The following is a 23,413-nucleotide window of genomic DNA, read 5'->3' on the forward strand; positions in this document are numbered from 1 at the left end:
GCAAATTAACAGCTGCCAGATGTGAACAAGGGGGACTTAAAGAATGACAGCGATGGCGCCAAAGAGTATATACTGTACAGTTGCTAAGGTGGGGCCCCAACATGGGATAATCACACCACCACGGGGATATGAACACACACACAAAATGCGCCACACACTACCACGTGCTCGAACACATATACCACCGTCAGCGCACATTTCCCCACACATACACCAACCTCGCCACATAAAAGTCGAAACACAAAAGTCGCCGCTCAAAACTCGCCACGCGCAAAACTCTCCACATGCAAAACTCGCCACACGTGCAAAACTCGCCACATGGAAAACTCGCCACACGCAAAACTTGCACACGCGGAAAAATTGCTACATGCACAAAAGTTGCAACACATGCAAAAGTTGCCTCACACAAAACTTGCACATACTCAAAAGGCACCACACAAAACTCGCCACGCGCAAAACTCGCCATGCGCAAAACTTGCTGCACACAACTTGCTACACTAACCTGTCACCTGCAACTCGACACACAAAAAGTTGCTACACGCATGTCGCCACACAAAACTCATCTCACAAAAGTCGCTACATGCATGTCGCCACACGCAACTCAACACACACAACTTGACACACGAAACTCGCCCTAAAACACACACAAGTCTGGTATTATCCTTCAAAAATAAAAATCTGATTAATAAGCAGACAAACTACAAGAGCAACAAATGTACCATATAGGAATCCGGCAGCTGTCAGTCACATGACCAGTCTATTATGTGTATGTGTGAGCTAATATATACTGCCAGGGGGTGGGCTTCCTGTAGGCTGGGGATTTATCAGGCTGCCAATTTAGCTTACAAATACTGAGGTAAAAATACTGACCAAATAACGTGTGAACAAGGTCTAATACAGGAGGAGATGACATACAGATATATACTATATACAGGAGGAGATGACATACAGGTATATACTATATACAGGAGGAGATGACACACAGGTATATACTATATACAGGAGGAGATGACACACAGATATATACTATATACAGGAGAGATGACACACAGGTATATACTATATACAGGGGAGATGACACACAGGCATATACTATATACAGGAGAGATGACACACAGGTATAAAGTATATACAGGAGGAGATGACATACAGGTATATACTATATACAGGAGGAGATGACACACAGGTATATACTATTTACAGGGGAGATGACACACAGGTATATACTATATACAGGAGGAGATGACACACAGATATATACTATATACAGGAGAGATGACACACAGGTTTATACTATATAGAGGAGGAGATGACATACAGGTACATACTACATACAGCAGGAGATGACATACACGTATGTTATGACCCCAATGGCGAGGGTCTCAGAGATATCAGCAAGTCTGCGAAGCACAAAAATCGAGCTCATAGGGCAGTGGTAACTGGGTTGACCATATATCTACTCCTAACGCCAACACTAGAAGTAGCCGGGGAACATGCCTACATTGGTCGCTAGATGTCTCGCGCCAGCCGGAGAGCTAACTACCCCTAGAAGAGGAAAACAAAGACCTCTCTTGCCTCCAGAGAAAAGACCCCAAAAGTAGGATACCAGCCCCCCACAAATAATAACGGTGAGGTAAGAGGAAATGACAAACACAGAGATGAACTAGGTTTTAGCAAAGAGAGGCCCACTTACTAATAGCAGAATGTAGTAAGATAACTTATATGGTCAACAAAAACCCTATCAAAATCCACGCTGGAGATTCAAGAACCCCCGAACCGTCTAACGGCCCGGGGGGAGAACACCAGCCACCCTAGAGCTTCCAGCAAGGTCAGGAAACAGATTATATACAAGCTGGACAAAAATGCAAACAAAAACAAATAGCAAAAAGCAAGAAAGCAGACTTAGCTTAATCAAGCAGGAACCAGGATCAGTAGACAAGAGCACTACAGATTAGCTCTGATATCAACGTTGCCAGGCATTGAACTGAAGGTCCAGGGAGCTTATATAGCAACACCCCAGACCTAACGACCCAGGTGAGCATACAAGGGATGAATGACATACCCAGAGTCAAATCACTAGTAGCCACTAGAGGGAGCCAAAAGGTAAATTCACAACACACGTATATACTATATAATATAGTATATACAGGAGGAGATGACATACAGGTATATGCTATGTATAGGAGGAGATGACATACAGGTATATACTATATACAGGAGATGACACACAGATATATACTATATATAGGTGAGATGACACACAGGTATATACTATATACAGGAGATTACATACAGGTATATCTAATATATAAAGCTAAATGTGTGTATGTATGTATGTGTGTATGTCCGGGATTGGCATCTGCACCGTCGCAGCTACAGCCACAAAATATTGCACAGTCACACGTCTGGACCCCGAGAGCGTCATAGGCTATGTTGTGAGGTGAAATTTTAACCCCGCGTGTTCCAATTCACCAACAATTTTGCCCCTATCTACATAATGGGGAAAAAGTGAAGGGAAAAGTGTTGGAGGAAAATTGACAGCTGCCAGATGTGAACAATGGGGACTTAAAGAATGAGAGCGATGGCGCCAAAGAGTATATACCGCACAGTTGCTAAGGTGGGGCCCCGACATGGGATACTCACCACACACGGGGATATGAACACACACACAAAATGCGCCACACACTACCACGTGCTTGAACACATATACCCCCCTCAGCACACATTTCACCACACACACACCAACCTCGCCACATAAAAGTTGAAACACAAAAGTCACCACTCAAAACTCGCCACGCGCAAAACTCGCTACATGCAAAACTTGCCATATGCAAAACTAGGCTCACGCAAAACTCGCCACACGTGCAAAACTCACCTCATGGAAAACTCACCTCATGCAAAACTTGCACACACAGAAAAATTGCCACATGTACAAAAGTTGCACCACATGCAAAAGTTGCCTCACACAAAACTTGCACATACTCAAAACGCACCACACATAAAACTCGCCACGCGCAAAACTTGCCATGCACAAATCTTGCTGCACACAACTTGTTACACTAACCTGTCACATGCAACTCGACACACAAAAAGTTGCTACACGCATGTCGCCACACAAAACTCATCTCACAAAAGTCGCTACACGCATGTCGCCACACGCAACTCAACACACACAACTTGACACATGAAACTCGCCCTAAAACACACAGAAGTCTGGTATTATCCTTCAAAAAAAAAATCTGATTAATAAGCAGACAAACTACAAGAGCAACAATTGTACCATATAGAAATACGGCAGCTGTCAGTCACATGACCTGTCTATTATGTGTATGTGTGAGCTAATATATACTGCCAGGGGGGAGGGCTTCCTGTTGGCTGGGGATTTATCAGGCTGCCAATAGCAACCAATCACAGCTCAGCTTCTATTTTGCTACAGGTAATTAATCTGAGCACTGATTGGTTAATATAGGCAACAAAAACATTCTCAGTATAACAAAGCTAATATATGTTAAGAAATGCTTCTATTAGCTTAGTTTTTGCCTTTTAATAATTACATTTCTATCTATTTGTTTTGTGGTTTTTGTGTGCAGAATAAATTTTTGTTAACACATTCTATTTTGCTAACAGCAGTCATTAACCCGGGCGAAGCCGCGTAGTACAGCTAGTATATATATATAGCTGAAAAATATACATAATAGTAAATTATACATATAAATAAATAAGAAAACAAATGAATAAAAAATAAAAATAATAATAATTAATCAAAAAATAATAAAAAGTGAAAAATAAATAAAAAGTGATAAATGAAAAATAAGAAATAAAATATACAGTATAATATATATATATATATATATATATATATATATATATATATATATATATATATAATGTGTAAATATGAATGGATGAATCTATATAATGCCACATAATTTTATTATGATACATGAGAAGTATATATGTAGGGACAGATATGTATCCACCCCATAACTTCTGTTCACACACCGGATGAGAAGCGATGCTGTCTAGGTGTCTTTGAGTATTTACCCTGCAAGTCTATAGTCATAATAAGATGGTTTCATCATCCAAAGTAATCCTATGCCATCAATGCAGTAAACCCAATGGACCACCTGCTTCCACCAATATCCTTCTTCCCCTTCGCATTTCATAATAAGTGTAAATTCTCCATGTTTACTCATGCCACCTGGTATAGGGATATTTCAGATCCATGGTTAAAAGGTCCATAAATGCCCTCAATAGGGTTCACTGGATATTTCACCAGTACTTGTGGATATCCTCCCCTATTGAAGTCTTTACAATTTCCTCCCTTAATCCAATATATTGGTCCATAGTACTTGCAAATGAGTTGTATCCATTGTATGAAGTAAAGGAGGAATGCTGAAAAGATAAGCCATCCAATGAAAGGAGAAGGGCAATGCCAATATGAATTGTCCAGGATCCCTCAATGCCAAAAGAATGTGATCCGGTTCATCCCTAGATCCACCTGTTATAGATACAAATGGAAATAAAAATCTCAACACGGAAATATCTATATAACCTTGCCATAATTCATCCCAAGAAACCCGTAAAAGGAAGCTCCTCATTCAGCCCTGTGGGTGCCACTGAATGAAGTTCATAAATCCACCTAGATTCAGTTCGTAGTAGGTGTTTACGTATATTGCCACCCATAAATCTTCTCTAATCCTACAATCCTCAAATTTGAGGGAAAGCCCGTGTGTTGCTAAAAATTGAGCGGCCACAGGAGTAAGGGTTTTGCCTTTCCTTTGGTCCGTGGCAGCCAGATGTATGGTAGATATATGTTTTTGGGCCCTCTTCCTCAACTCCTGAGAGGTTTGCCCCACATATACCATATTGCAGGGACAGATAAGGGCGTAAATCACATCCCTAGATTTACAGTTAATATATGTTTTTAATGGATGCCTTTTGTGGTTGACCGGATTTCTAAATGTATCCTGAGTTGGGATCATAAAAGAGCAGATATTACAATCCCCACATGGGAATGACCCCCTCAGGATTATGCCCCTATTTAGCCTAGTGGTGGGTCTAGAAAAGTGACTCCTGGTCAATAAGTCGCTTAGATTTGGGGCCCTTCTTGCTGTGAGAAGCGGCCTATCACTAGTGACTTCAATAGTTTGGACGTCTGCTCGGATTATCGACCAATGCTTAGATAAGATCTCCCTCACCTGCTGCCAGTTGCTGTTATAGTCTGTAACAAATATTGTCTGTGATTCCCGGCAGCGTTGTCCAGATGATAGAAGCGATGATTGGTCATGTTGTCTCACACGTTGAAAAGCTGTGGATATCACACGTGTGTGTAGCCTCTTTTTTTCAAGCGATCCGTGACACCACGAGCCTGCAGTAGAAAGTCTTGGTCAAGGGTGCAATTGAGTCTGATGCACAAAAATTGTCCCGTGGGTACTCCCACCTTAGTATGCCAAGGATGGAAACTGTTGAACTCTAAAAGTGCATTCGTTGCAGTCGGTTTACGGAAGAGGTCAGTGGCCAGTCGATGGTCCTACACAAATATCTTCAAATCCAAGAAGGTGACAGAACTGTTGGAAATAGAGTTCGTGAAAATAATGTTGTGGGAATGATGTTAAGTTCATTAAGAAACTCAATGCAGCCACCCCTCATACCCATCCACAGAAAAAATATGCCATCTATATAGCAATGCCAGTGTTGGACCCAGTTTTGAAAAGTTGTAGATGCGTACACGACATTCTCCTCCCACCAGCCTAAGAAAATATTTGCAAAAGCTGGCGCGCACTTAACACCCATCGCCACTCCTGATGTTTGTAGAAAAAATGACCCATCAAACAGAAAAAAATTGTGATGTAGAACAAACCTCAAAAGGTCTAAAAGAAAGTAATCGTGTCCACAATCAGTATGTCTATTTTTGTCCAGGAAAAAAGTCATTGCATCCATGCCATCCTTATGGCTGATGTTGGAGTATAGTGACTCCACATCACAAATGACTAAATAGAATTCTGCTGGTAGTTCAATCTGTCCGCAAATTTCAATAATGTGAGCAGAGTCCCTAGCAAAGGAGGGTAAGGAGGAGGCTAGTGGTTGGAGAAAAAAATCCAAATACTCACTTGCTCTCTCACAAATGCTACCAATACTGGAGACTATTGGTCTGCCGGGTGGTCTCTTATCATCCTTATGGATCTTCGGCAGCATATAAAACATTGCAATAACCGGATCCTCCACCCATAAGTATTTATTTTCTTGAGAAGAGATGATACCAAACTGCAGAGCCCTGCAGAGTAATGACTCAAATTTAGAAAGAAATACCTGTGTGGGGTCTGACGGTAATTTCTGGTAACCCCGTGAGTTACTAAGCTGTCTATTGGCCTCAGCTAAATAAAGATGAACCAACCATAAGACAACATTTCCCCCTTTGTCGGCCTCTTTGATGACAAATTCCTTATTATTTTGTAGGTCCAAGAGGGCTCGTTTTTCTGTTGGCTTAAGATTGGAAAATGTACCTACCTGAACTGGTATGGTGAGGATGTCCTGCTTAACCAATTAGAAAAATATTTTGATGGCAGGTACCAAGGAAAAAGAAGGCGATTTCAAGGATTTATTTCTGTATGGAAATTTTCTCCTTTTCAGACCAGACTCATTCTCTTCCAACAATTCCAATAAATCTTTAAAGGCTTGATGTTCATTCAAAGGGATTGGTTGCATAAGATCAGGTTTTTTGTAGATGACCTGGAAAGTGAGATTCCTACAAAAAAGGTAAAGGTCCTTAACCAAGGTAAATTAATCCACTGCATGTGTGGGAACAAAAGTCAGGCCTTTTTGGAGAACAGAAAGTTCTGCGGTAGTCAATATATGGTCCGAGTTGTCAACACGACTTACTTCCGTCTGGTCTGGTAGGGGGATGTGCGACCCCTGTAACGTGGTGGTCGCTTTTTTACAGTACTTTCGTCCCCTACCCCATCTGGTGCGCTGTCTATTTCGCTTCTGGTGGATGATAAAAAAATCACTCGAGCTTTCTTCCCTGCAGGAAGATGTGATGGCTACTGGTGGAGAATTATTCCTAACAGGTTTAGTGTGAAGAGGGTTTCCCCTATGTCTCCATTTATAGAGTGTATGTTGTTCATAATCAGTCTTGTCCCTCTGGAATTTCTTACTTTTTCTATGTGTTACTTCTGCTTCGTATTTATCCAGAGTGTCTTTAAGTTTAATTTTAAAGGCAGTTGTCTGAGTTTCCTCAAAAGTACCTAGTTTGGTCTCCAACTCTTTGATAAGTGTTTTAGTGGAAGTAAACAAACTCTTATGCTCCAAGAGCAAATTTATCAATATATTTGAGCAACACGTAAGCCCCTGTTCCCATATCTGCTGAAAAGAGACTGAGGGTTCCCAAGCTGGGAAAATGGGGACTCGGAGGCCACGTGGTATGAAGCCTGATTTTAGATATTCTTCTAGGCTTCTCATATTCCACCAGAGCCTAACTCCCGTCTTGTGAGCCCTGGTCAAATCAGAGCACAATGCAGAGAAGCCTGTATCAGATTCAACAGTCAATGTCCCTGTCATCTCAAAAACAGTGGAGGGTTTAGCATGCGTATGTCTGTGCTTAATAGACGCTTCAAAAAATGCAACATATTGCATTCGCCGTACACCGCAAAACGGCGCATGCGTACGCATCTGCAGGTGAACTGATGCAAACGTATGTCCCTGCGTACACAATGTTATACATAGAGTAGGACTGGCAAGCGTGAGGGCCCGTGATGTGTGTTGCCAGCTTACATATTGTGGCCATAATATTAACTAACACCTTACATATTTTGATATGTTCTTGTGCACTTTTTTATTTTTACTTTTGAGGTGCAGTTGGGCCCTGATGGCTTTGTAAGTTGTGGCCTTTGTTCACGCAGGATGCATTACAGTTAGTACTGGGCAGCCCGCCACAGGGTGTTACTAATAGGCTATGATCCAGATGCTTTGCATACTCTGTGTGAACACTGCTGAAGATTATTTATTTGCACTGGTGTGCCAAGCGGCCAATCCCTGATTGTAGGCTGGCTGCCTCATTTGGTATTACCGCACCTGTGCAGTCGCCATCTTTACTTGGGCCCACTGCACCATGACAATGCATTTGATTTGAGGCATGGACAGGTAAGCACCTTTGCCTGTTTTTTCTGTGGTGTTTTCTCTAGAATAGTGGAGGATTTTTCCTTTTTTTTTTCCTCCTGTTGTGGTTTTTGCTTTTAGAGTAGGACTGGCAAGCGTGAGGACCCGTGACGTGGGTTGCCAGCTTACGTATTGTAGCCATAATATTAACTAATACCTTACATATTTTGATATGTTCTTGTGCACTTTTTTATTTTTACTTTTTGAGGTGCAGTTGGGCCCTGATGGCTTTGTAAGTTGTGGCCTTTGTTCACACAGGACGCATTACAGTTAGTACTGGGCAGCCTGCCACAGGGCTTTACTAATAGGCTATGATCCAGATGCTTTGCATACTCTGTGTGAACACTGCTGCAGATTATTTATTTGCACTGGTGTGCCAAGCAGCCAATCCCTGATTGTAGGCTGGCTGTCTCATTTGGTATTACCGCACCTGTGCAGTTGCCATCTTTATTGAACTTCATCTGCTCCCGCCATCTACCATCCTCCCTAAATCTGACATCTCCCTTTCCATGGGTGGCACCATAATAACACCCGGGCAGCAGGTACGCTGTCTGAGTGTTATGTTTGACTCCGATCTCTCCTTCACATCCCATATACAATCTTTTGCCCGCTCTTGCCGCTTACACCTAAAGAACATCTCTAGAATCCGCCCTTTTCTCACTATGGAAACAACAAAACCCCTCACTCTCGCCCTGATCCACTCCCGCCTGGATTACTGCAATGCTCTATTAATTGGCTTCCCCCTTACTCGACTTTCCCCTCTTCAGTCCATCCTTAATGCAGAAGCCAGGGTTGTCCATCTGGCTAATCAGTATTCAGAGGTGTCCGCTCTTCGCCAGTTGTTACAATGGCTGCCCATTCATTATAGGATCTAATTCAAAGTACTTGTTCTCACCCACAAAGCTCTCCACAGTGCGGCACCCCCTTACATCTCCTCCCTCAATTCGGTCTATCGGCTTAACCGACTACTGCGCTCTGCAAACGACTTTTGACTAACCTCTGCACTAATCCGTACCTCCCACTCCCGACTCCAAGGCTTCTCCCGTGCTGCGCCAATCCTCTGGAATGGACAAAGAGTAAAGTACTAGCGCACTACCAATCCTATATAATGAAAAAGACAGGGGTGCAGCACAGTGGAGAAAGAATCACCATGCAAAACAAGAAAAGGAACCACTGAAAATTGCTGCACACCACAATCGGTATATATAATATAAAAGGCAAACTTTATTGACACAATAAAAACATTAAAAACATATAACACACCACAATTCCCCACAATGATCCATGGTGATTACAAGTAGCCAAACAAGGGCAAATATCCTGTAGAAAATGTATACAAGGTAAAAAGTAGTATACCTAGGTGATACACCCATACAAGAACTTATAGCATATCAGTGAAATAGTTAAATACTAGATAGAGCCTAGGTATAACACAAATATAGCCCATGTATGTGGCCCTATATCTCTATGCCTCCTAGATGAAAGATATGATGCCAAAAGCACCGGAAATATTTACATATATGCCACATATACAAATAAAAGCATGGATCTTGTACTCTGGTGAGCGCCTGATTGTCAATATATCATTTGGGAAGCCCTATGGGGCTTATGCCCGGTGGCAATGTGCACGAAAAGATAAGAATATGTAGCGCCCAAGAATGTAGGGCAATAGTAGCCACATACCCACCAAATAGGTGAAGATCCTGAGCTCGACCGAGCAGAACAAATTCAGATAGGCACCGCCAGGAATGCAGCGTACAGAGAGGCAGGGATCAAAGTGGGGAGAGACCCCACGCGTATCGCCGTTACTGGGACGGCTTCGTCAGGGGAAGGGAATCCTCTGGAATGCTCTACCCCAAGATATTAGGACCATTCACAATTTGCATAGTTTTAGGCGCTCCCTCAAAACACATTTGTTCAGAGCGGCCTATCACATTCCCTAATCAAAGTCATTTTATGTTTGTGTGTAGACCATTCACTACTTCCATCTATCCCCCACCCCCTGAAGATGGCTGGACCATCATTGTAAATACATAATTGTAAATACACACCTGTACTTTGTATCTCCCCCACCTCATTGTAGATTGTAAGCTCTCACGAGCAGTGTCGTCTTATTTTGCTTTATGTATTGTATTTTTTAACATTGTTACTTATTACTGTTGTGTTTGAAACTGTTAAACTGCAAAGCGCTGCGGAATATGTTGGCGCTATATAAATAAAGATTGTTATCATTATTATTATTTATTTGGGTCCACTGCACCATGACAGTGCATTTGATTTGAGGCATGGACAGGTAAGCACCTTTGCCTGTTTTTTCTGTGGTGTTTTCTCTAGAATAGTGGAGGTATTTTTCATCTCTAGAATAGTGGAGGTTTTTTCCTCCTTTTTTCCTCCTGTTGTGGTTTTTGCTATTAGAGTAGGACTGGTAAGCGTGAGGACCCATGATGTGGGTTGCCAGCTTATGTATTGTGGCCATAATATTAACTAATACCTTACATATTTTGATATGTTCTTATGCACAATTATTTTAACTTATTAAGGTGCCATTGGGCCCTGATGGCTTTGTAAGTTGTGGCCTCTGTTCACACGGGATGCATTACAGTTAGCACTGGGCAGCCCGCCACAGGGCGTTACTAATAGGCTATGATCCAGATGCTGTCATACTCTGTGTGAACACTGCTGCAGATTATTTATTTGCACTGGTGAGCCAAGCGGCCAATCCCTGATTGTAGGCTGGCTGCCTCATTTGGTATTACCGCACCTGTGCAGTCGCCATCTTTACTTGGGCCCACTGCACCATGACAATATATTTGATTTGAGGCATGGACAGATAAGCACCTTTGCCTGTTTTTTCTGTAATGTAAAATATATGTACGCAAGATGCATGCGGATCGCTATGCAGGTATACGCTGCGCACACATACGCTAATGTGAACCCGGCCTAAGTGCACCAGTGTTTGGTTCCCAGCAGATTATTGAACCAGGCCCAATAACCACCAATCATGACAATGTCAACACCTGGCTTCTACACTTTCTCTCATTCCCACTGTTATCATAGGTGATTTCAATATCCTCATTGATACCAACCAGGCAGCAGCCTCCAAACTCTTGTCACTTCTTTGTTCTCACACAATGGCCATCCACATCCACCCATAATGATGGACATGTTCTTTATTTATTAACTTGCCTCTGTTCCATATCTAACATTATAACCTCATCTCTCACCCTATCTAGCTACTATCTACTTAATCTCTCATACTTTTTAACTACCTCTCATTTCCAGCAATTACGCCCCCACATAAACTTTTCTAATTGATAAACTCACACATCCTCTTACTCTCTTCTACCATTGTTCACGATACCATCACTCCTTCTACAACACCACACTCATATCATCTATTGATTTTGTTGCCTCTTTTGTGCATAGCAGAAGGCATTGAATCACCAGAGAACTCTGAACACCAACTTCACTGCTGGATGCGTCCAGGGTTGCAGAGTGATATGGGAGGAAAACACACTTCCAGGAAGAACTGGGTCACATTCAAGCAACCAATTTTCAAATTCAAGTCAACTTCTCATATATTCTCTATCTTACAGCCACAAACAATTTTTCAACACCCTTAATTCCCTCCTTCATACACCATTGAACCCCCATTTTTCTCATTTCCACAAAAGACTTTGCAGTATATTTCAATTATAAAATTGACCACATCAGAAATAACTTTAATGTACAACCCCCACAACCCCTCCATATAATAGACCAATGCCATTCCGACATAAGCTTCTTTCCTACCATTAATAAAGAAAATCTTTCTAATTTACTCTCCAAAATGCACCACACCAATTGTTTGCTTGACCCTATCCCATCCCAACACTTCCCTGATATCACCACCCTGTTTATCTCTGCCCTTACCCATCTCTTCAACTTATTATTAACCTTTGGTGTTTTTCCTTTTTCTTTCAAACATGCAACCATCACACCCAACCTGAAGAAGCTATTCCTTGATCCAACTTTTAAATACAGCTATGATCCTTATTCCCTTTCCATTCATAATTCTTTGAACAGCATGCCCACTTTCCTCCTATCTCTTATCCAAAATGGTCCATGAGAGCCATGAATATGGCTTCCATCCCCACCACTACACTGAAACTGCCCTAACCAAAGTTACTAACAACCTCCTAACTGCCAAGCCAAAGTTAACAGACAATACTCTGTACTACCCCTCCTAGACTTGTCCTCTGCATGTGACTGTTGGTGTCTCCCAAGACTCTGTCCTAGAACCTCAACTTTTCTCCATATATACCTTTGGTGTTGGACAAATCATTAAGTCCCAGAGCTTCCATTACCGCCTATATGCTGATGATACCCAAATCTATCTTTCTAGCATATATGTCACCTCTCTGCTGTCCAGAATCCCATAATTTCTCTTAGCCACCTCCTCCATCTTATCACACTTTGTAAAACTGAAAGCAAACAAAACCAAAGTCATCATCTTTCCCGTCTCATTCAACCCTCCTAACTTATCTATCTATCTATCTATTGCAAAAAAATGAGAGCAGCACAGAAAAGAAAAACAAAGATCAGGGTGCAAGGCCCCTCAGGCATGTACCAAACCTTGTCATAGAAGTCCAAAAATCAGAGGCAGCACACCATTGTGGATAAGGTTATGAAGGTATGGCCGAAACGTTGCCATGATGGGCTATTAAATTTGAATACCTTCATGACCTTATCCACAATGGTGTGCTGCCTCTGATTTTTGGACTTCTATCTATCTATCTATCTATCTATCTATCTATCTATCTATCTATCTATCTATCATTTTCGCAATCCAGAATCAGCTAATATTTTATTTTAGTACATGCCCTCATCATCTCCCACCTTGACTTTTGCAACATTCTTTTCTATGTCCTCTTTTTCTTTCACTTGCGGCCCTCCAGTCCATCTTTAACTTTGCTGTTCAATTAATCTACCTCTGCCCTCTCTACTCCCCCACCTCTACCTTCTGCATATCACTTAACTGGCATCAAATTTTCAAACTAATCCAGTTTCAATTACAATTACAAACTTTGATTTACAATGCCATCCCTAATCTGTCTCCTCCATCATTTCCAAACTAGTCTCTCAGTGCCTTCCCACATATAGTCTACCGTTCTCACAAGATCTTTTTCTCCACCTATGAATGTTCCTCACCCAATCATCTGCAAGATTTTTCCTTTTTCTTACTCCATCTTCTAGAAATCAGTTTCTGAACAACTTGGAATGTCTTAGACAATTGAAACCTTCACATGCAACCTTAAATATCCTCCGAAAAGTCTACAGCCAGTGATAATCCGGCTGCCACCTCAATACCACTGAATCTGCTGCTATACAGTAGCATACCACTAATAGTGGCAGGCCACGAGGCCACTTTGTTGACCATGAGTCCAGCCCATGACACTAAGGAGCTTCAATAGGGGCTACTCTCCTTCCCCATTACCATGTAGACTGTAAGCCCGTGAAGGTCCTCTCCATCATAGTGTCAATGTTAGTTTGTTCACTGTAATTTCTATATGTTTTTTGCATGTAAGCCCTCTTCTCATGTACCTTATCATGGAATTAATGGAATTTAAACCTATAAGAAGTTGGGGACATGTAGGTGTGAAGAGCTTTGAACAACAGATAGGCGATTATATGCAAAGTTGTTTAATTTTTCATATATTTTGAAGCATTACACTTTTCTTAAAGGAGAACATACAGTAATCTTTAAAGTAAAGTAGACAGAACAGCCTATTGCAAATCAGATTACTAACCAATGAACATAATGAGTGGTTTATTACACAGATGTTAAAGTAGGAAAGTTTTCCATAGTAAGAATAAAATGCATAAAAAGTGTGTTTACTTAAACTAAAATATTACCGTATTTTCCGGCGTATAAGACGACTTTTTAACCCCCGAAAATCTTCTTAAAAGTCGGGGGTCGTCTTATACGCCGGGAATCGTCTTGTACGCCGGTGTATATGGTGGGTGGGGAGGGGGAGTGATCCTGATGACGAGGGGGCGTCTCACAGGAAAGTGAGTAATCCCCATTACCTTATCCTAGCGGTGCAGCGTGGGGGTGTCAGTGCCGGGAGCGGCGGCGGCTGCTGTGTTCTGGTGCGGCGGCTCCTCTTCTGTGTGGGGCCTCTGTGCTGTGGGGTGGCGGCGGCGGCGGCGTATCTTTATCCAGTTGGGGCTCCTCCGGCATCTCCTTAGCCCTGGAGGCCCCGCCGCAACTCCATCGGTGCAATGTGGTGGCCTCCGGGAAAATGGCCGCTGCTCAGATTCAGATCTCGTGTCCCGAGATTTCGGGACGAGATCTGAATCTGAGCAGCGGCCATTTTCCTGGAGGCCACCGCATCGCACCTATTGAGCTGCCTCCGGGAAAATGGCCGCTGCATTGCACCGATGGAGTTGCGGCGGGGCCTCCAGGGCTAAGGAGATGCCGGAGGAGCCCCAACTGGATAAAGATATGCCGCCGCCACCGCCACCTCACAGCACAGAGGCCCCACACAGAAGAGGAGCCGCCGCACCAGAGCACAGCAGCCGCCGCACCAGAGCACAGCAGCCGCCGCCGCCACTCCCAGCACTGAGACCCCCACGCTGCACCGCTACGATAAGGTAATGGGGGATACTCACTTTCCTGTGAGACGCCCCCTCGTCATCAGGATCACTCCCCCCCCCCCCCAAAAGGCACATATTCACCGGCCCTATAAGACGACATAGGGTGTATAAGAAGACCCCCGACTTTTAAGAAGATTTTATATTTTAACTGGTAAAGTTGGGGGGTCGTCTTATACGCCCAGTCGTCTTATACGCCGGAAAATACGGTAATATAGTTCTTTATTGTACATGAGCATATTGTAGATAAGTATAAGTATTCTTTTTTAGAATGCCTGATTTTATGCATTATTTGCCTTATATAATTTTCTGGAAAATGTATCAAAAAATCACAAACACCCAACATATTTTATGGCTACATTGGAAAACCATAAGTCATAAGGATTTTAATTGATATACCTTTCCAGCCCATATTTTTTATATGAAGACATTAGCTGTACTCACTATGACCTGGAAAATGATTCTAATTATAATCATAATAATCTGTCTGAGGTTCTGCTGCATCATCATGGAGACAGCAATTTTTTATTTTACGTGCATGGGAAAAAGTGGCCTGTTTCTATGGACTGTACCTAAACTTCTGAATAGTGATGAGCGAGTGTACTCGTTGCTCGGGTTTTCCCTAGCACGCTCGAGTGGTCTCCGAGTGTTTGTAACTGCTTGGAGATTTAGTTTTTGTTGATGCAGCTGCATGATTTACGGCTGCTAGCCAGCCTGAGTACATGTGGGGGTTGCTTGGTTGCTAGGGAATCCCTACCTGTATTCAGCCTGTCTATCAGCTGTAAATCATGCAGCAGAGGCAAAGAAAACTAAATATCCTAGCACTTACAAATACTCGGAGATCACCCGAGCGCGCTCGGGAAAACCAGAGCGATGAGTATACTCGCTCATCACTACTTCTGAGACAAATCATTTTCAAATCACCAGAGATTTGTCACTGACATTATATATGATGCTTTCTTTCTTTCTCAGGATGTACCAAACTGTAGATTTTGCCACTCCTAATATTGTAGCAATATCTCGGATGGTTTTTTTCTGTTTTCGCAGCCTAAGGATATCTTGTTTCACCTGCATGGAGAGCTCCTTTGACCGCATGTTTACTTCACAGCAAAACCTTCCAAATGCAAGCACCACACCTCAAATCAACTCCAGGCCTTTTATCTATTATTGAGAATGACATAACGAAGGGATTGCCCACACCTGTCCATGAAATAGACTTGGAATCAATTGTCCAATTACTTTTGGTCCCTTTAAAAACAGGGTGGCACATGTTAAAGAGCTGAAACTCCTAAAACCTTCATCCAATTTTAATGTGGATACCCTCAAATGAAAGCTGAAAGTCTGAACTTCAACTGCATCTGAATTGTTTTGTTTAAAATTCATTGTGGTAATGTCTATAACCAAAATTAGAAAAATGTTGTCTCTGTCCAAATATATATGGACCTAACTGTATCTATCTATCTATCTATCTATCTATCTATCTATCTATCTATCTATCTATCTATCTATCTATCTATAGATCTATCTATCTCTGTGTGTGTAAACATTCTTCAATGGAGTAAGTAAATGAAGAGGTTGGACAAGAAATTACATCACAATTCTTTTTTTTGTTGTTCGATAATAGATCTTTATTTAGCTTTCAAAAAATGCATACAAATCTACATGACAAAAATGCATGAAAATCCGCACCAAAAAAGTGCGGATTTTTACCTGTGTTTTCTGCCAAGAGAGGCAGAATCTGCACATAAAATTCCACAGGCAAATCTGCAACGTGTGCACATACCCTGAATGATGACCTGTTCTCAGTGGACTGATAGTGGCCATGCTGGGAGTTGTAGTCCCACTGTTTCTATAAGTGATGAGCTGTTCTCTGCTACATGTGTCAGATTTTCTTTGAGTGATCACATCTGTTTATTGTAAACCTTCCCTGCCCCATTATTAGGGAGCTGATGGGGATGGCACAGACTGACGATGGGGCTGATCTACCCACAATGTGTTTAGTCCCTTCTAAATCTCTACAACTTTGAGACTTTTTTCTTGTTTCCAAGCTAAGGATCACAGATCAGGAACCCATAAGGATATTCTGGCCCTGGATCTGCCATAGACTTCGGGTTTCAGTCCCTGATGTCCGGTCAGTGGCCCCTGACATCTGCCTTGGGGACTCTCTGACCACCTGGTCCTTTGTTCCCTATGAGGATGATCGGAGCCATATGTCCATGACGCTGATCGTCCCCTGACCCCAGCTGACTGCAGTAATGGAGACATCAGCAGGAGCCGTCTATGGGCGATTTATTATGGCCGAGGACTGATAGTAATGATCCTCCTGAGTGACAGTGTTGGTGTATACTGTATGGATCCCAGGAAGATATAGACAGCAGGGGGGTCCCAGCCCATGGTCCGTACTAGCTTCTTCCATGGGACGCCCTTCATTGGTCAGCAATGTGTCCACTGCAGATCCTTCCATGTATTTCAATGTAAGTAGCAAATACTTCTTAAAGCCGCCATACACATTAGGTGGCCATTATCCGTCTCTCCCGACTCCTCCAAACCCATTGATATTGGCAGCTTTGGTGAACATTGGTTCAAGGTTGAACTTGATGGCACTAGGTCTTTTTTCAACCTATGCAACTATGGTTGTAAGTTACAAAAAACTAATTTAGATTTTTCGTCGTTAGCGCATCACAGGTTGCACCATGACCCTAATTGCTTGCATTGCGCTATGTGACATAGCGGGGTCTTTGGCCAGTTGTGGCCCCACCCTAAGCATACTGCATGATTTAGGGACTACTTTCCAAATGTTGCATCCTGTCCTCATCACAATGTTACTATAGACCCGGTCTATAGATACACGTCCAACCATGGAGGAACGGGCACTATTGTAACTCCCTAAACACTGTAACGTGTGTTCTGGGGCTTCTCCCGGCAAAGCGTCTACAGAGGAAGGGACCAGATTCCCTTAGGCTTGTGCAGACAAGGGTGCACTGTACTGCTCCGTCATGCATTATTAATATTATTGTTATTTATTGTTAATTGCTATTGCTATTTGGACAGCCCCTTCTCATTCCCCAGGTTTGCTCCCATTAAAAGGAAAATGCCTATGCTGACTCCTTGTGTTGGCTCTGTTCCACCAATATCAGCACTTGTGGTGAGACAAACAAAACACTGCTAGCAACGTTTTTTTTCCGCTGCTGCAAGTACCGCCTTTGCTACATTGCAGCAAAACCGCAAATGCTGCACATGTCCGCAAGTCCCATAGGGAATGAATGAGGCCGAATGCAGTGTTGCCGTAAGTGATCCGTTATGCGGCAGATGCGGAGAAACTGCTGAATCTGCCGCAAATGGCAAAAATGCTGGTGTGAATGTAGCCTAAGTCACTGCCGACAGTGTCTGCTTTAGTCATACTCACCAATGGGGAGGCAGCAAGAAAAGGGCCTAGGGCAGCATAAACTCTAAATACGGCCCTGAAGATTGTGCCACAAAGCTCTTTGCATTATTGTAGGTAAAATTCTTCAACTGGCAACTGTGTGTACCTGCACCCTTCAATCATTCCAGGCTACTACATCCTACTATACTTTAATTTCATTACCCTCCTATATCTCTTGTACATGGTTTCCAGTCCATCTCCATACAGCATTCAATGACCAAACTACATATTTTTACCATGGGATATAGCTACATATAAAACACTGATATGAAAGGTGAGGGGCAAATTTGTGAAAACAAGTTTCAATGATTATAATCATTGCATTAAAAATGGTCTATTGATAATAGAAGACAATATTATTATTAAAGTTACATACTTAACAGATACAATTTACAATCTAACAGCAACATATTTTTATTCTTCAATGCCTGTTGCATAAAAATACAGGGAGGAATCAGGCATCTATTCACGGCTACAGTCCCTTCTTCTTTAATAAATCTCAATTGATCTGGATTATCTGTAAGATTCATTTGAAGGTGCTTCAGTAGTTTAAGGTTTGTATTTGTCTTTTTAACAGCCCCAAGGTGTTTCACCTATTCCCCGACTCATTTGTCTAGAGCTTGTATTCATGTACATTAAACAGCATGGTCACTTAAGTAGGCGCGCAACAAAAGATGTACAACATTTAATAAAATCTCTGTACTGGGATATGCTCTGTGAAATGTTTCCATATAAAAGTCACCTTGGGAAGAATAGAACAAATATCCAGAACATGCAATGAACGGTAGAGTGCACAAGCTCTCTAATGGAATGTTCCTGGAGTTATTCTTCAGAGGAAACTGCTTCATGGCTGAAATGTAATTGGGTTAAGCTTACACTTTTAACCTGTATGTCCTGATTGGGATTCTAGTAGGAGATGACTTTTTAAATTGTAATACTATGAAGTTCTATTTCTTGCAGATTGATTGAGATAAATAGTTAATGTGCTGGATAGCAGACTGTCACAAAGTGCTCCGGCTCTGACTGTAATCCTAAGCCTGCATGTGTGTGTAGGTTTCAGCTTTCCTTACCCTACGGCGGAGGCTGGATGTGTCTCCTAGTGCTAGCATGAACTCAAGCATGCTGTTTTCTGCAAATAGCACAGCAGCAACTGGTGCCTTTAGAGGAGAACAGCTGTTCAGTAGCATAAAGCCTTGTGCTAGTTAGAAGCTGACATACTAATGAGTGACTAGCTCCATTAACTTTGCAGGGTAAGATCAATCAGACCTTTCCTATGTTTTTGCACCATTGCACTGTAAAACATTGCTTCTAACCAAGTAACAATTTTAACAAGTATATATTTTGAGTTTTTCAATCCCTTTGATTATCAGTTGTGGATTTCCCCCTTACTTTCACCGTTGGTATCCTTTCTATTTGTTCAGTACATGCGTATATTTTTAATACATGACAATTACTGTGTTTTTTCTCATGTTGGTTTTATTTTTGTTGCCTTTGTTTAAGTGTTCTGTCCCTTTCTTGCTTTTGTGCACCTTTTTTGTTTTAGACTCAAACGTATATTTCAGATTCTAAAATGAAAGGTTGAATTATAAATGTACACTTTCTTTTATGTGGACCCAGTCTTCCAACATCTAATAGCTGACTAAGGTCTAAATGTGAGATGATTAGTGGCAGGAGGGGACATAAAAATCTTATTTAGACTGTGGTGAGCCAAACGTCTCAATTTCTCACAAACCCCATTTATTAGCCATCTGATCACACAGGACATAACCAACCTTATGAGAACAAAAACAAAAATCTAAAGGGATGAACTGGAATTTACATTGGTATTTATGCAATGTGTAGGTGCATGTTCACACTGACCAATAAACAGACAAAACCTAAGATATAAAAGAAAATGAGCAAATACCCTGCAGTAAATAAATAGAAACAGTGCATGAAAATAAGATAGGGTACTTAGTTAACATAATTTTGATTAAAAAAAGTAAAAGCCATCCCACCACGTCAAGGTGACCCTAAAGAAATGTACTGGAGTGCAAGTTGGTGGGCATGCAATGTGTAGGCGCATGTTCACATTGGCCACTAAACAGACAAAACCTAAGATAAAAACAAAATGAGCAAATACCCTGGAGCAAATAAACCTTATGAGAAGACAATGCATCTTCATAGGGAACCTTCAAGCCCACAACGGTCAGAGAAAAAAAATTAACATGCTCTCTGCATATAATTTCTTTGACTTTTAAAACATTTTTTTATGAGTGAACTGGGAAAAACAGACATTGTTTTATGTATTTGCTTCCTTGCTAGATGCCATGCTGTATAAAGTTGTCTTTTTGTTTCTTTTTGGTATTGCAATTTTAATGAGGCCATATGCATGCTTTTTTTTTTTGCAGGTTTTTAATGATTTTATATTCATGTATTTTGCATGGCAGACTTTTTTCATGAAGTTGTATTGATCGTAATTCAATTTATTTTTATCCCAACTATGAAACTAGGTAATTTGTTCCCTGTACATTGCTTACTTAGTATTCCAAAGCTTTAGTTCTAATCTGTGTTACACTGCCATGGTCTAATAGGCTTTCACCTATGGCAAAGCTAGGTACTTTTGTCAGGTTCCTGGCTGTTGTGGTGATCTCTTGTCACCCACCATCTCTTCACACCAATAGATTAGCTTGATTCTTTAGATATCACAGTTACTATTGACCATGGCATCTGACATGTGGTTACATTGGCAAAAACAGAGATAACTCCAGTCTTCACAGTTGCAATGATATGTTGGCTGTATATTAAGAACCCGTTGCTGATGGCATGGGCAGTGGGCATAGCTTCGATACCATTACTGCTTACTGGATGTACTACCATACCCTATTGTGGACAGAATGCTGTAGTAGAATAAAGTATGTCTATTTGCTGAAATATTATATTAACTAGAGTCCAGGAGTCCAGATTGTAAACTGCCAGACCAGAGCCCTGAAAAACCCATCCTACCTCATGGCATCCTCAGGCCATGTGCACACGTTAAGTATTTTTTGCATTTTTTTCGCGTTTTTTCGCTATAAAAACGTGATAAAAACGCGAAAAAAACGCTTACATATGCCTCCCATTATTTTAAGTGTATTCCGCATTTTTTGTGCAAATGTAGCCTTTTTTTCCGCGAAAAAATCGCATCGCGGAAAAAAAAGCAACATGTTCATTAAAATGCGGAATTGCAGGGGATTCCGCACACCTAGGGGTCCATTGATCTGCTTAATTCCCGCACGGGGCTGTGCACACCATGCGGGAAGTAAGCAGATTATGTGCGGTTGGTACCCAGGGTGGAGGAGAGGAGACTCTCCTCCACGGACTGGGCACCATATAAGTGGTCAAAAAATAAGAATTAAAATAAAAAATAGCGATATACTCACCCTCGATGTCTTCCCGCCTCCACTGCATGCTGTCGCTTCGGTTCCTGTAGCTGATGTGTGGCGAAGGACCTTGCCGATGACGTCACTGTCCTGTGATTGGTCGTGAGCGGTCATGTGACCGCTCACGTGACCGTGACGTCACGCTAGGTCCTGTGCGCACAGACCAGCTATAGGAAGACGAACGGACGCCGCTGATGAGATGTCTGGGTGAGTATAAGCATTTTTTTTATTATTTTTAAACATTCTATCTTTTACTATAGATGCTGCATAAGCTGCATCTATAGTAAAAAGTTGGTCACACTTGTCAAACAGTATGTTTGACAAGTGTGACCAACTTGTCAGTCAGTTTTCCAAGCGATGCTACAGATCGCTTGGAAAACTTTAGCATTCTGCAAGCTAATTACGCTTGCAGAATGCTAAAAAAACGCGAAAAAAACGGAAAAAAACCGCAAAAAAAAAAATGCGGATTTCTTGCAGAAAATTTCCGGTTTTCTTCAGGAAATTTCTGCAAGAAATCCGCAACGTGTGCACATACCCTCAGCCTTTCTTCTGATTAGTAGTAGAGATAAGCAAAAATCGTTGGCTCCCTCCTTATCTGGCATGCTATAGCGCTTACCAAAGAAGCTGTATTGGGGACCCTGATACCTGGAGTGCTTTTGATGATCAGCTGTTCGGCACTGCAGCTGCATGTGTCGCGGCTGTGTGTCAGTCACAATGCATGTGTAACAACCCAGGTTCCTGGTTTTTACAGTGGCATTGCTTTCCTCACGGGCCGAGTGATGTCACGCTTGGAAGTGAGGAAGGATCTCTCTTATCAGATAACCACAAGCATGCAGCATGTTCATACTCCAAACCAGAAGGGGAAGCTCTGATCCAGTTTGTGGGTGGCTGCCCTATATATATACTGGTCTGGAGGAAAAGTGAGTTGAGTTCAGTCAGTGAGTGCCAGACAGCAGACTAGAGCAGTCTGAGGCAGAGAGGAAGGAGAGGGGCCATGCAGCCACGAGAAGTGCTGCAGCTCCTGGAAGGAGATATAACAGATAAGAGAACAAGCTGTAGTGAGCGTGTAGGGAAGAACTGGGGAGTTAGCTGCGACTGGGCTACCTCCCTACTGAGCCCAGACAACGGTAGCCGGAAGACTGAAGTTGTGAGGGACTTCACATCTCACAGCAGAAACCGGCAGGACAGCTAGATTACAAGTCACCTGTCTGCGCTTACACCTGAGAACACAGTAGCACATAGAGCCCGGGTCGTGATAGAGACCCTGTAAAAAGGCTCGAGCTACCTGTTGTATGGGTAGTGTCCTACCAACCTGGAGAACAAGTGAGGACCTTGCGAGAGGCTTAAGACAGCAAGGGACCACACCACAGCGCTAGAAGGAAGGCTTCTAACCCCACCTGGTAAGGGGAACTCCCATCTCGCTTCCAAGCCGGCCAGACTATTGACACCTGTGATCTGGTACCCTGGACTGTGGCTGCCTGAATTCATCAGTAAACCAGGTAAAGAGACTGCAAACCTGTGTCCTCTGTTTCTTGCTATACCACCCACCATCTTCATCTATACACTGGGAGCCCTGGGGACCCAGCTTCACCTGTGGGAAGCCATATCATCTTAGCTGCCATAACATCACCTCAGTGGACCCTGTTGTGAATTCTGCTTTTGGGTTCCCTCCGGTGGTGGTAGGTGGTAATGCAGTTGTCCCTGAGTTGCAGTCCTGGTCAGGTGTTTCTGCTGATTGCAGTTCTGACTGGGGTATTTAGGTGTGCAGGATCCATTAGTCCTTGCCAGTTGTCAA

The sequence above is a fragment of the Ranitomeya variabilis genome, chromosome 2 (assembly GCF_051348905.1).
Source record: "Ranitomeya variabilis isolate aRanVar5 chromosome 2, aRanVar5.hap1, whole genome shotgun sequence".
NCBI classification, from domain to species: domain Eukaryota; kingdom Metazoa; phylum Chordata; class Amphibia; order Anura; family Dendrobatidae; genus Ranitomeya; species Ranitomeya variabilis.